The sequence below is a fragment of the Sciurus carolinensis genome, chromosome 4 (genome assembly GCF_902686445.1).
Source record: "Sciurus carolinensis chromosome 4, mSciCar1.2, whole genome shotgun sequence".
NCBI lineage: Eukaryota > Metazoa > Chordata > Mammalia > Rodentia > Sciuridae > Sciurus > Sciurus carolinensis.
In genome coordinates, this window is record NC_062216.1 from 68505225 (window position 1) to 68517931 (window position 12707).

The following is a 12707-nucleotide window of genomic DNA, read 5'->3' on the forward strand; positions in this document are numbered from 1 at the left end:
TAACAGGTGTTGGGGAGCATATGCAGAAACTGGAACCATTGTGCACTGTGGGAGGGAGTGTGAAATGGTGTGGTCATTGCACAGCAGTTCCTCAAAAATTTAAGTGGAATTACCATATGATCCAGTAATTCCACTTCAGGGTATATACCCAATGGCATTGAAAGCAGAATCTCAAAAAGATATTTCAATATCCATGTTCATAGCAGAATTAGTCACAAGAGCTAGAAGGTCTGTACACCACAAATGTCCATCAATATTTGGATAGACAAAATGTGGTGTAGGCATACAGTGAAATATTACTCAACCATAAAAAGGAAGGAAATTCTGCAATGTGCTGCACTGTGGATAAACACTGAGGACATCATACTAAGTGATAAGTATGAGTGAGATAAGTCAGTCATAGACAAATGCTGTATGACTCCACTTACCTCATGTACCTGCAGTAGTCAAACCATAGAGGCAGACAGTGGAAGAGTGAGTGCAAGTGCAGGGGACAAAAGGGAAAGGGAAGTGGGTAACAAAGCTTCATTTTTACAAGATGAAAAGTTCTAGAGATGGTAGTGGTGTTGACACAACATTATGAGTGTATTTAATAGCCCTGAAATGTACACTTAAAAATGGTTTAGATGATCGTTTTTTGTTATATAAATTTTAGCACAACTTTTAAATTTGGAGATTAAAAATCTCTCCCAGAAATCTCACCAAGGGATTCTGTTCTCATTGGCCCCCACAACTGTGAGGAAGGCTGAGAAATGGAGTGTTTTAATCAGACGTGGGCTGCTGCAAATGCAGTGGAGATTCGTTAACTGTAGAGCAAGGTGATGGGTATGGTGGCACAGGTGGCTTTCATCCCCCAGCCTCGGATCCTAGGTCACAGTGCCAGGGTCATGGAGACTCTGCTTCTCAGACCGCTGGTAGTTCCCAGGTCTGGACTGGAGCTTCTGGGCTGCTGATGCTGCCCCTGCTCCAGCTCCTGAGTGCGCCAGCTCCAGGTCGCGCCTACCTGTGGCTCTTGGACTACCCAGTGCCCATCTGCTGGCAGGAGGTGAGGTCCGGTGGCGTCCCACAGTCGGCGCCACACTGAGGATGCTGCGGGGGCAGGGCGAGGAGAGGACTACAGCTTGGGACTAGGGCCAGCAGGGTTTGGGGAACCAGGAACTCTGCGCTGAAATGTCAGCAGGGGTCAGGAACCTGGGCACAAAGATCGATGCGCACTGATGTCCACTGGGACCAAAATGTCATTTTGAAATTCATGACCACCATTACTTTATAGGAATGTTTTCAAGATTAAATGAGTTGTGTACATAAAGTTCTTAGCATGCTGCCTGACACAAACAAGGACGTCAGTAAGTTATTAGCTGCTATCAAAAATCATTATCTTGAGCTGGGTGTGGTGGTGCACATCTGTAATCCCAGGGCCTCAGAAGATGTGGCAGGAGGATCTCAAGTTCAAAACCAGCCTCAGAGCAAGGCACTAAGCAACTCAGTGAGACCCTGTCTCTAAATAAAATACAAAATAGGACTGGGGGTATGGGTCAGTGGTTGAGTACCACTGAGTTCAAATCCAGGTAACCCCCCCCCACAAAAAAATCATCATCTGCACCATCATGCACATGCTCCTCTGATTTCTACAAGATATATAACATAAAGCTATTCACAGCAAGTAGCTGATAAATATTCTTGCCTTGCTTTTTTTTTCTCTTGATACCAGCAATTGAACCCCAGGGGCACTTAACCACTGAGCCACATCCCCAGCACTTTTTCTATTTTATTTAGAGACAGGGTCTAGCTAAGTTGCTTAGGGTCTTGCTAAATTGCTGGGGCTAGCTTTGAACTTGTGGTTCTCCTGCCTCAGCCTCCCAAGCAGCTGGGATTACAGGCCTGTGCCACTGCACCTGGCTTGTCTTGGTATTTTTGTCTTGGTTTTCTGCTGTTGTCTTTCTTCCTATCCCTCGTTCTCTCCATCCTCTCTCTCTCCCTCTCCCTCATCCTCTCCCTCTTCCTCTACCCCTTTCTCCTTCTCCTTCCTACTGGGGATCAAACCCAAGCTCAGCATTCCAAGCAAATGCTTTATTACTGAATGATATCCCCAGTCCCAATAATTGGAGGTTTGAAGTGAAGAAATTAGGAATGCCTGTTAGGGAGGAATTTATTGGACAGAACAAGATCTGTCTTAGTATACAAAGACAATTTTACATTATTAAAAATGTATGGTGACCATCACAGAGCGACCCCACCTGACCACCACGCCGAGGTCTGTCGCCATCACGTAGCAAGCCGGCAAACGAGTCAGCCCGCCTGCATCATGGAGCTCGCCAGAGGCTTCTTTATAGGCTCATGCAGGCATTTTGAATTACTCCTGAGAGCGTGGCCATCATCATTGGAAGGGCAGCTCCCTTCCTGAGACACCTACAGGAGACTAGAAGACCTTTGACAAGACCCAGGAGTTAAGAAGAGGAGGTACTGAGAGACTTGGGACCAACTCAGAGCCACTGGGTGAGTCTCTCCCACTGGTCAGGCTCCCTGGATGGGGGGGTAGTCTCGAAACGCAGGGAACTTCATGGACTAGAGTGGCCCAGTGAGACTCCCCTGCTGGAGCCGAGGACCCAGTCAACCAGGAGCATTGTAGAGGAGGGTCACACAGCCAGAGACTTCGATGCAGAGTGAGGGTCTGAGACCCAAGTGGTTGCTCCGGTCCCCAGGGAACGGAGCAGAGGAGGGCCGCTCAGCGAGGGAGTCCCTTGCAGGGCCAGGCTCCCCAGCACAGGCAGTAGGTCAGGACCCCTGGGAACATCGCATAGGAGGACTTCCCAGTCCAGGTGGTAGTTCTAGACTGAAGGGAACTTCTTGGAGCAGAGATGACCAGCGAAACTACCCCACCAGGTGAGTCTTCCCCACTGGGTGAGGTTTTCCCACCAGGGCAGTAGAACCAGAGACACAGGCCCAGACCAGATGTACCCCAGTCTGCAGTCTAGTCCCACTTTGTCTGACCATCAGTCAATAAGTGGAGGCTCCTCGGCCCACTAATAGGGAATATACCCCACCTGAAGGCCACCACCCCTAGAGTGACAACTTCCTAGTGGAGCACCGCATTATCAAGTTCCTCCAAGACTTCAGGCTACTGAAGGCTAAGAGGTGAGTTATTGGAAATTTACAGAGACAATATTAGTCAATAGAGCAAATCTGCAATATCCCAGAGTTTCACTACTGGATGGGTAGATACCTGAGCAATATGAGAAAACAAGGGAAGAAAGTGTCCCAAACAAACCTAGAGGGTAAAGCAATAAAATCCAATGACAGCATGGCAGAAGAAGTGTCAGAAAGGGAGTTCAGAATGTACATAATTAAAATGATCGGGGAAGCAAACAAGGAGATGAAAGAGCAAATGCAGGCATTGAATGATGAGATGAAACAGCAAATGCAGGCATTGAATGATGAGATGAAACAGCAAATGCAGGCATTGAATGATGAGATGAAACAGCAAATGCAGGCATTGAATGATCACACCAATCAATAGTTAAAAGAGCAAATACAGCAAGCAAAAGATCACTTCAATAAAGGGTTAGAGATATTGAAAAAAAAACAAACAGAAATCCTTGAAATGAAGGAAACAATAAACCAAGTTAAAAACTCCATAGAAAGCACAACCAATAGGATAGAACACATGGAAGACAGAACCTCAGACATTGAAGACAAAATATTTAATCTTGAAAATAAAGTTGACAAACAGAGAAGATGGTAAGAAATCATGAACAGAATCTACAAGAACTATGGGATATCATGAAAAGGCCAAATTTAACAATTACCGGGATTGAGGAAGGCGTAGAGAAACAAACCAAAGGAATAAACAATCTATTCAATGAAATAATATCAGAAAATTTCCCAAATCTGAAGAATGAAATGGAAAATCAAGTGCAAGAGGCTTATAGGACTCCAAATACACGAAATTACAACAGACCCACACCAAGGTACATTATAATGAAAATACCTAACATACAAAATAAAGACAGAATTTTAACGGTTGCGAGAGAAAAGAATCAAATTACATTCAGGGAGAAACCAATACAGATATCAGCAGATTTTTCAATCCAGACCCTAAAAGCTAGAAGGGCCTGGAACAACATTTTTCAAGCCCCGAAAGAAAATGATGCCAACCAAGAATCTTATACCCAGCAAAACTTACCTTCAGATTTGACGACAAAATAAAATCCTTCCATGATAAACAAAAGCCAAGAAAATTTACTAAAAGAAAGCCAGCATTACAGAACATTCTCAGCAAAATATTCCATGAAAAACAATGATGTAAATCAGCAAAAGGAGGAACTACCCTAAAGGAACAGCCAAATAAAGGAGAAACCAAGTTGTGTCAAAAAAAAAAAAAAAATGAGCCAAATGACCGGGAATACAAATCATTTCTCAGTAATAACCCTGAATGTTAATGGCCTGAACTCATCAATCAAAAGGCATAGACAGGCAGATTGGATTAAAAAGAAAGATTCAACAATTTGCTGCCTGCAAGAGACTCATCTCATAGAAAGAGATACCCACAGACTAAAGGTGAAAGGATGGGAAAAAACATACCATGCCCATGGACACAGCAAAAAAGCTGGAGTATCCATCCTCATTTCAGATAACATGGACTTCAAGCCAAAGTTAGTCAGAAGGGATAAAGAAGAACATTTCATATTGCTTAAGGGAAGCATAAATCAGCAAGACATAACAATCATAAATATCTATGCCCCAAACAGTGGCTCATCCATATACATCAAACAAATCCTTCACCAATTCCAGAAATCAAATAGACCACAACACAATAATAGTAGGTGATTTTAACACACCTCTCTCACCACTGGACAGATCCTCCAAACAAAAATTGGACAAAGAAACCATAGATCTCAAAAACACAATCAAAATTTAGACTTAACGGACATATATAGAATATACCATCCAACAAAGAACAAATACACTTTCTTCTCAGCAGCACATGGATCCTTCTCTAAAATAGACCATATTTTATGCCACAAAGCTAATGTTAGCAAGTACAAGAAGATAGAGATACTACCTCTTATTCAAGCAGATCATAATGGATTGATATTAGAAATAAATGACAGAGTTAAAAAAAGAAACTTCTCCAACACCTGGAGATTAAATAATACACTATTGTATGATGAATGGATAACAGAAGACATCAGGAAGGAAATTTAAAAATTCTTAGAGGTAAATGAGAACAAAGAAACATCATATCAAAATCTCTGGGACACTATGAAAGCAGTACTTAGAGGAAAATTTATTTCATGGACAGCATTCAATAAAAGAAGAAAAAATCAACAGATAAATGACCTAGCACTACAGCTCAAAGTCCTAGAAAAAGAAGAACAGAGCAACACCAAAAGTAGTAGAAGACAGGAAATAGTTAAAATCAGAGCTGAAATCAATGAAATTGAAACAAAACAAACAATCAAAAAAATTGACAAAATAAATAGTTGTTTCTTTGAAAAAATGAACACAAAATTGATAAACCCTTGGCCACACTAACAAAGAGAAGATGAGAGAAAACCCAAATTACTAAAATTCGGAATGAACAAGGAAATATCACAACAGACATGAGTGAAATACAAACCATAATTAGAAACTATTTTGAAAATCTATACTCCAACAAAATAGAAAATCTCGAAGACATCAAGGTTTCTAGAGACATATGAATTACCTAAACTGAACCAGGAGGGCATACACAATTTAAATAGATCAGTTTCAAGTAATGAAATAGAAGAGGTCATCAAAAGCATACCAACAAAGAAAAGTCCAGGACCAAATGGGTTCTCAGCCGAGTTCTACAAAACCTTTGAAGAAGAACTCATTCCAATGCTTCTCAAAGTATTTCATAAAATAGAAGAGGAGGGAACTCTCCCAAACTCATTCTATGAAGCCAATATCACACTGATACCTAAACCAGACAGAGACACATCAAGGAAAGAAAATTTCAGACCAATATCCTTAATGAACATTGATGCAAAAATTCTCAACAAAATCTAAGCAAATCGCGTACAAAAACATATTAAAAAGATAGTGCACCACGATCAAGTGGGTTTTATCCCAGGGATGCAAGGTTGGTTGAACATTCTGAAATCAATAAAAAAGCATTTGATAAAATACAGCACCCCTTCATGCTCAAAACACTAGAAAAAATTGGGGTAGTGGGAACATTCCTTAACATTGTATAGGCCATCTATGCTAAGCCCATGGCTAATATCATTCTAAATGGTGAAAAACTGAAAGCATTCCCCCTAAAAACTGGAACAAGGCAGGGATGCCCTCTTTCACCATTTCTATTCAACATTGTCCTCAAAACTCGAGCCAGAGCAATTAGACAGACCAAGGAAATTAAAGGGATATGAATTGGAAAAGAAGATGTCAAACTATCCCTATTTGCTAATGACATGATTATATATTTAGAGGAACCAGGAAATCCCACCAGAAAACTTTTAGAACTCATAAGTGAATTCAGTAAAGTACCAGGATATAAGATCAATGCTCATAAATCCAATGCATTTTTATACATAAGTATGAATCTTCAGAAAGAGAAGTTAGGAAAACTACCCCATTCACAATAGCTTCAAAAAAAAGATAAAATACTTGGGAATCAATCTCACAAAAGAGGTGAAAGACCTCTACAATGAGAACTACAGAACACTAAAGAAATAAAGAAAATCTTAGAAGATGGAAAGATCTCCCATGTTCTTGGATAGGCAGAATTAATATTGTCAAAATGGCCATACTACCAAAAGTGCTATACAGATTCAACGCAATTCCAATTAAAATCCCAATGATGTACCTTACAGAAATAGAGCAAGCAATTATGAAATTCATCCTGAAGAATAAGAAACCCAGAATAGCTAAAGCAATCCTTAGCAGGAAGAGTGAAACAGGGGGTATCGCAATACCAGACCTTCACCTATACTACAAAGCAATAGTAACAAAAACAGCATGGTATTGGTACCAAAATAGACAGGTAGATCAATGGTACAGAATAGAGGATACGGACACTAACCCAAATAAATACAATTTTCTCATACTAGACAAAGGTGCCAAAAATATGCAATGGAGAAAAGATAACCTCTTCACCAAATAGTGCTGGGGAAACTGGAAATCCATATGCAACAGAATGAAACTAAACCCATATCTCTCACCCTGCACAAAACTCAACTCAAAATGCATCAAGGACCTTGGAATCAGACCAGAGACCCTGCATCTTATAGAAGAAAAAGTAGGTCCAAATCTTCAACATGTCGGCTTAGGATCAGACTTCCTTAATAGGACTCCCATAGCACAAGAAATAAAAGCAAGAATTAATAACTGGGATAGATTCAAACTAAAAAGCTTTCTCTCAGCAAAGGAAACTATCAGCTTGCAAAGAGAGAGCCTACAGAGTGGGAGAAAATCTTTGCCACTCATACTTCAGATAGAGCACTAATTTCCAGAATATATAAAGCACTCGAAAAACTCTATACCAAGAATACAAATAACTCAATCAACAAATGGACTAAGGAAATGAATAGACACTTCACAGAAGAAGGTCTACAAGAAATCAACAGATATATGAAAAAATGTTCAACATCCCTAGTAATAAGGGAAATGCAAATCAAAACTACACTAAGATTCCATCTCACCCCAATGAGAATGGTGATTATCAACAATACTAGCAACAATAGGTGTGGGCGAGGATGTGGGGAAAATGGTACACTCATACTTTGCTGGTGGGACTGCAAATTAGTGCAGCCACTCTGGAAAGCAGTGTGGAGATTCCTTAGAAAACTTGGAATGGAACCACCATTTGACCCAGCTATCCCACTGCTTGGCCTATACCCAAAGGACTTAAAATCAGCATACTACAGAGATTCAGCCATAACAATGTTCATAGCTGCTCAATTCACAATAGACAGATTGTGGAACCAACCTAGATGCCCTTCAATTGATGAAAGGATAAAGAAAATGTGGTATATATATACAATGGACTATTACTCAGCCATAAAGAATAATAAAATTATGGCATTTGCAGGCAAATGGATGAAATTGGAGAATATCATGCTCAGTGAGATAAGCCAATCTCAAAAAACCAAAGGACAAATGATTTCACTGATAAGCGAATGAGACACATAATGAGGGACAGGAAGGGGGCAAGAATGGAGGAAGGAGGGACTGTATAGAGGGAAAAGAGGGGTGGGAGGGGTGGGGGGAAGAAAAAAAATAACAGAATGAATCAAAAACTATTACCCTAGGTAAATGTATGATTACACAAATGGTATGCCTCTACTTCATGTGCAAACAGAGAAACAAGATGTATCCCATTTGTTTACAATAAAAATAAATTTTAAAAATGTATGGTATTATAAATTCTGTATACAAATTAAATATTTCTAACCCCCCCAAAAATGCTTTCATTTGTTTATCTGATTTTTCAACTTTTGTATTTGTTTAGGGTAATATCAGAGATAAACCTCTGTGGCACAAATCTTATCCCAGATGTCTGTCATATTCAAATCTGCCAGGTCCTGGATCCCATGTCTTTCTTTTCCAAGGTTACTCCCTCATCTCCTAGAGCATATGCTCCTGCAATTTTCTAAGTATATGAGCAATACAGATATATAATACATGATACATACATATGAGAGATATGTATTTTTAAAGTCTTTGCATGCCTGAAAATATCTTTATTTGATCCTTTGCCTTTTTTTGGATAATGTGGCTAGAAATTTTAAAAGTCTAGCTTAAGAATTCTGTTCCTGGTATTGTGATACCCCCTGCTTCACTCTTTCTGCCAAGGATTGCTTTAGCTATTCTGGGTTTTTTATTCTTCCAGATGAATTTCATAATTGCTTGCTCTATTTCTGTAAGGTACATCATTGGGATTTTAATTGGAATTGCATTGAATCTGTATAGAACTTTTGGTAGTATGGCCATTTTCACAATATTAATTCTTACTATCCAAGAACATGGGAGATCTTTCCATCTTCTAAGGTTTTCTTGAATTTCTTTCTTTAGTGTTCTGTAGTTCTCATTGTAGAGGTCTTTCACCTCTTTTGTGAGATTGATTCCAAGTATTTTATTTTTTTGGAAGCTATTGTGAATGGGGTAGTTTTCCTAATTTCTCTTTCTGAAGATTCATCGCTTATGTATAAAAATGCCTTAGATTTATGTGCATTGATCTTATATCCCGCTACTTTACTGAATTCACTTATGAGATCTAAAAGTTTTCTGGTGGAATTTCCTGGTTCCTCTAAGAATACAATCATATCATCAGCAAATAGGGATGGTTTGAGTTCTTCTTTTCCTATTCGTATCCCTTTAATTTCTTTGATCTGTCTAATTGCTCTGGCTAGAGTTTCAAGGACGATGTTGAATAGAAGTGGTGAAAGAGGGCATCCCTGCCTTGTTCCAGTTTTTAGGGGGAATGCTTTCAGTTTTTCACCATTTAGAATGATATTAGCCATGGGCTTAGCATACATGGCCTTTACAATGTTAAGGAACGTTCCCACTATCCCTATTTTTTCTAGTGTTTTGAGCATGAAGGGGTGCTGTATTTTATCAAATGCTTTCTCTGCATCTATCGAAATAATCATGTGATTCTTGACTTTAAGTCTATTGATATGGTGAATTACATTTATTGATTTCCTGATGTTGAACCAACCTTGCATCCCTGGGATAAAACCCACTTGATCATGGTGCACTATCTTTTTAATATGTTTTTGTATGCGATTTGCTAAAATTTTGTTGAGAATTTTTGCGTCAATGTTCATTAAGGATATTGGTCTGAAATTTTCTTTCCTCGATGTGTCTCTGCCTGGTTTAGGTATCAGGGTAATATTGGCTTCATAGAATGAGTTTGGGAGGGTTCTCTCCTCTTCTATTTTGTGGAATACTTTGAGAAATATTGGAATGAGCTCTTCTTCAACTCTACTACAAAGCAATAGTAACAAAAATGGCATGGTATTGGTACCAAAATAGAAAGGTGGATCAATGGTACAGAATAGAGGACACAGACACAAACCCAAATAAATACAATTTTTTCATAGTATACAAAGGGGCCAAAAATATGCAATGGAGAAAAGATAGCCTCTTCAACAAATGGTGCTGGGAGAATTGGAAATCCATATGCAACAGAATGAAACTAAACCCATATCTCTCACCATGCAGAAAACTAAACTCAAAATGGATTAAGGACCTCGGAATCAGACCAGAGACCTTGCATCTTATAGAAGAAAAAGTAGGTCCAGAGCTTCAACATGTCAGCTTAGGACCAGACTTCCTTAACAGGACTCCCATAGCACAAGAAATAAAAGCAAGAATTAATAACTGGGATAGATTCAAACTAAAAAGCTTTCTCTCAGCAAAGGAAACTCTCAGCAATGCGAAGAAAGAGCCTACAGAGTGGGAGAAAATCTTTGCCACTCATACTTCAGATAGAGCACTAATCTCCAGAATCTATAAAGCACTCAAAAAACTCTACACCAAGAATGCAAATAATCCAATCGACAAATGGGCCAAGGAAATGAATAGACACTTCACAGAAGAAGATCTACAAGCAATCAACAAATATATGGAAAAATGTTCAACATCTCTAGTAATAAGAGAAATGCAAATCAAAACCACCCTAAGATTCCATCTCACCCCAATTAGAATGGCGATTATCAAGAATACAAGCAACAACAGGTGTTGGCGAGGATGTGGGGAGAAAGGTACACTCTTACATTGCTGGTGGGGCTGCAAATTAGTGCAGCCACTCTGGAAAGCAGTGTGGAGACTCCTTAGAAAACTTGGAATGGAACCACCATTTGACCCAGCTATCCCACTCCTTGGCCTATACCCAAAGGACCTAAAATCAGCATACTACAGAGATACAGCCACATCAATGTTCTTAGCTGCTCAGTTCACAATAGCCAGATTGTGGAACCAACCTAGATGTCCTTCAACTGACGAATGAATAAAGAAAATGTAGTATATATATACAATGGAATATTACTCAGCCATAAAGAATGATAAAATTATGGCATTTGCAGGCAAATGGATGAAACTGGAGAATATCATGCTAAGTGAGATAAGCCAATCTCAAAAAACCAAAGGACGAATGATATCGCTAATAAGTGGATGATGACACATAATGGGGGGTGGGAGGGGTTAGTGTTAGGGTTAGAGTTAGGGTTAGGGAGGGGGGCAAGAATGGAGGAAGGAAGGACTGTATAGCAGGAAAAGAGGGGTGGGAGGGGTGGGGGAAGGGAAAAAAATAACAGAATGAATCAAACAACATTACCTATGTAAATTTATGATTACACAAATGGTATGCCTTAACACCATGTACAAACAGAGAAACAACATGTATCCCATTTGTTTACAATAAAAAATAAAAATAAAAAAATAAAAAAATAAAAAAAAAAGAATTCTGTTCCTTCAGAATTACTTTGTTGCCTTCAGCAAACAATAGAGATGCTGAGAAATCCTATTCTGTTTCCTTGCTCTTCATAAGACACCTAGCCTATTTTCTTTTCCTCTGGAAAGTTTAGGATCTTCTTTTTATTTCTGCTCTTTCTATGGCTTCATGATATTGATCCTCGGTGTGGGTCTTCATTTTCCTCATTTGTTGTGCAGGCCATTGAATAGACCTTTTTTCATTTGGCAATATGTATCTTTCAGTTCCAGACTTTTTCTTTCATTTTTTTAAATAATTTCTTTCATTTTAATATTATTTCCTGTAATCTCTTTCAAGAAATATTTTGTATTTCCTAAATTGATTTTCTAATGTTCATATGTTTTATCTTCTATTTCTGTCTGCATTTGTTCTACCTTCAGAGAAATCTCCTTAATTTTATAGCCGAACCCTTCTTGTGATTTCTTTTTTCCCAGTGCTGGGGTAGAACCCAGTACCTCACACATGCTAGGCAAGTGCTCTACACTGAGCTACACCCCCAGCCCCTGAATTTTTTATTTTCCGGACTCATTTTCATTCTCTGATTGTTCATCTTGTCTTTGTCTTATGAATGCAGTGTCTCCTCTCTTTGGAGCTATTATAATTTTGTTTGTTTAAATTTTATTTTATTCCAAGTATTACCTTATTTCCTGCAGCAGCTTTTTTTTAAATTTTGTTTTGATCTATTTTTCATGCAGGAAACCCATCTTAATTATCAGATACTCTTTGACTGTCTGAGAATATTTTAAGGAGGAATCCTAAAAAGCTGGTTGATGGCTCTGTGTACTTGAGGTTTAGGACAGGGGACATCACTGTGGGGGGGGTCAGGCTAATGGTGGGCCTGGCCTGTTGGGTGGCTGTTGCACGTTGGAATCTGGAGGTCTTTCCTCTGGGCCTGGCTGCCAGCAGTCTGAGCTCAGAGCAGCTTCCTGTGTTCCCCAGGGAGAACTGCACCCCGTTCTCCCTCCTCCAGGAAGGGCTAATTGTTAAAGGGTCTGGGGAACCTTTGGCCTCTTTCCTGTCCATCGCTTCCTTCTGCCACCTTCAGATATATGAGTTCCTCCACTGCCCCAGCTATTTGCCCCCTCCTCCTTCTGCCTTGACTTTTGAAAGTGTTAACATCTCTTGTCCACTGAAGTTGCCTGTTTGTCCTTCAGAATTTGGAAAAAAATTTCCCTTTCCCACAATTTTTATATGGTTGGAGGAAAAGAAAAAGATAATATTGGACATAGTTCATGTATTGTGACCT

General features: G+C 39.4%; 1 pseudogene; it reads left to right on the forward strand.

Annotated features, from left to right (window-relative positions):
• The window catches only part of LOC124982737 (interleukin-17 receptor A-like), a 38939-nt pseudogene that overhangs the window by 20769 nt on the left and 5463 nt on the right, over nt 1-12707 (forward strand).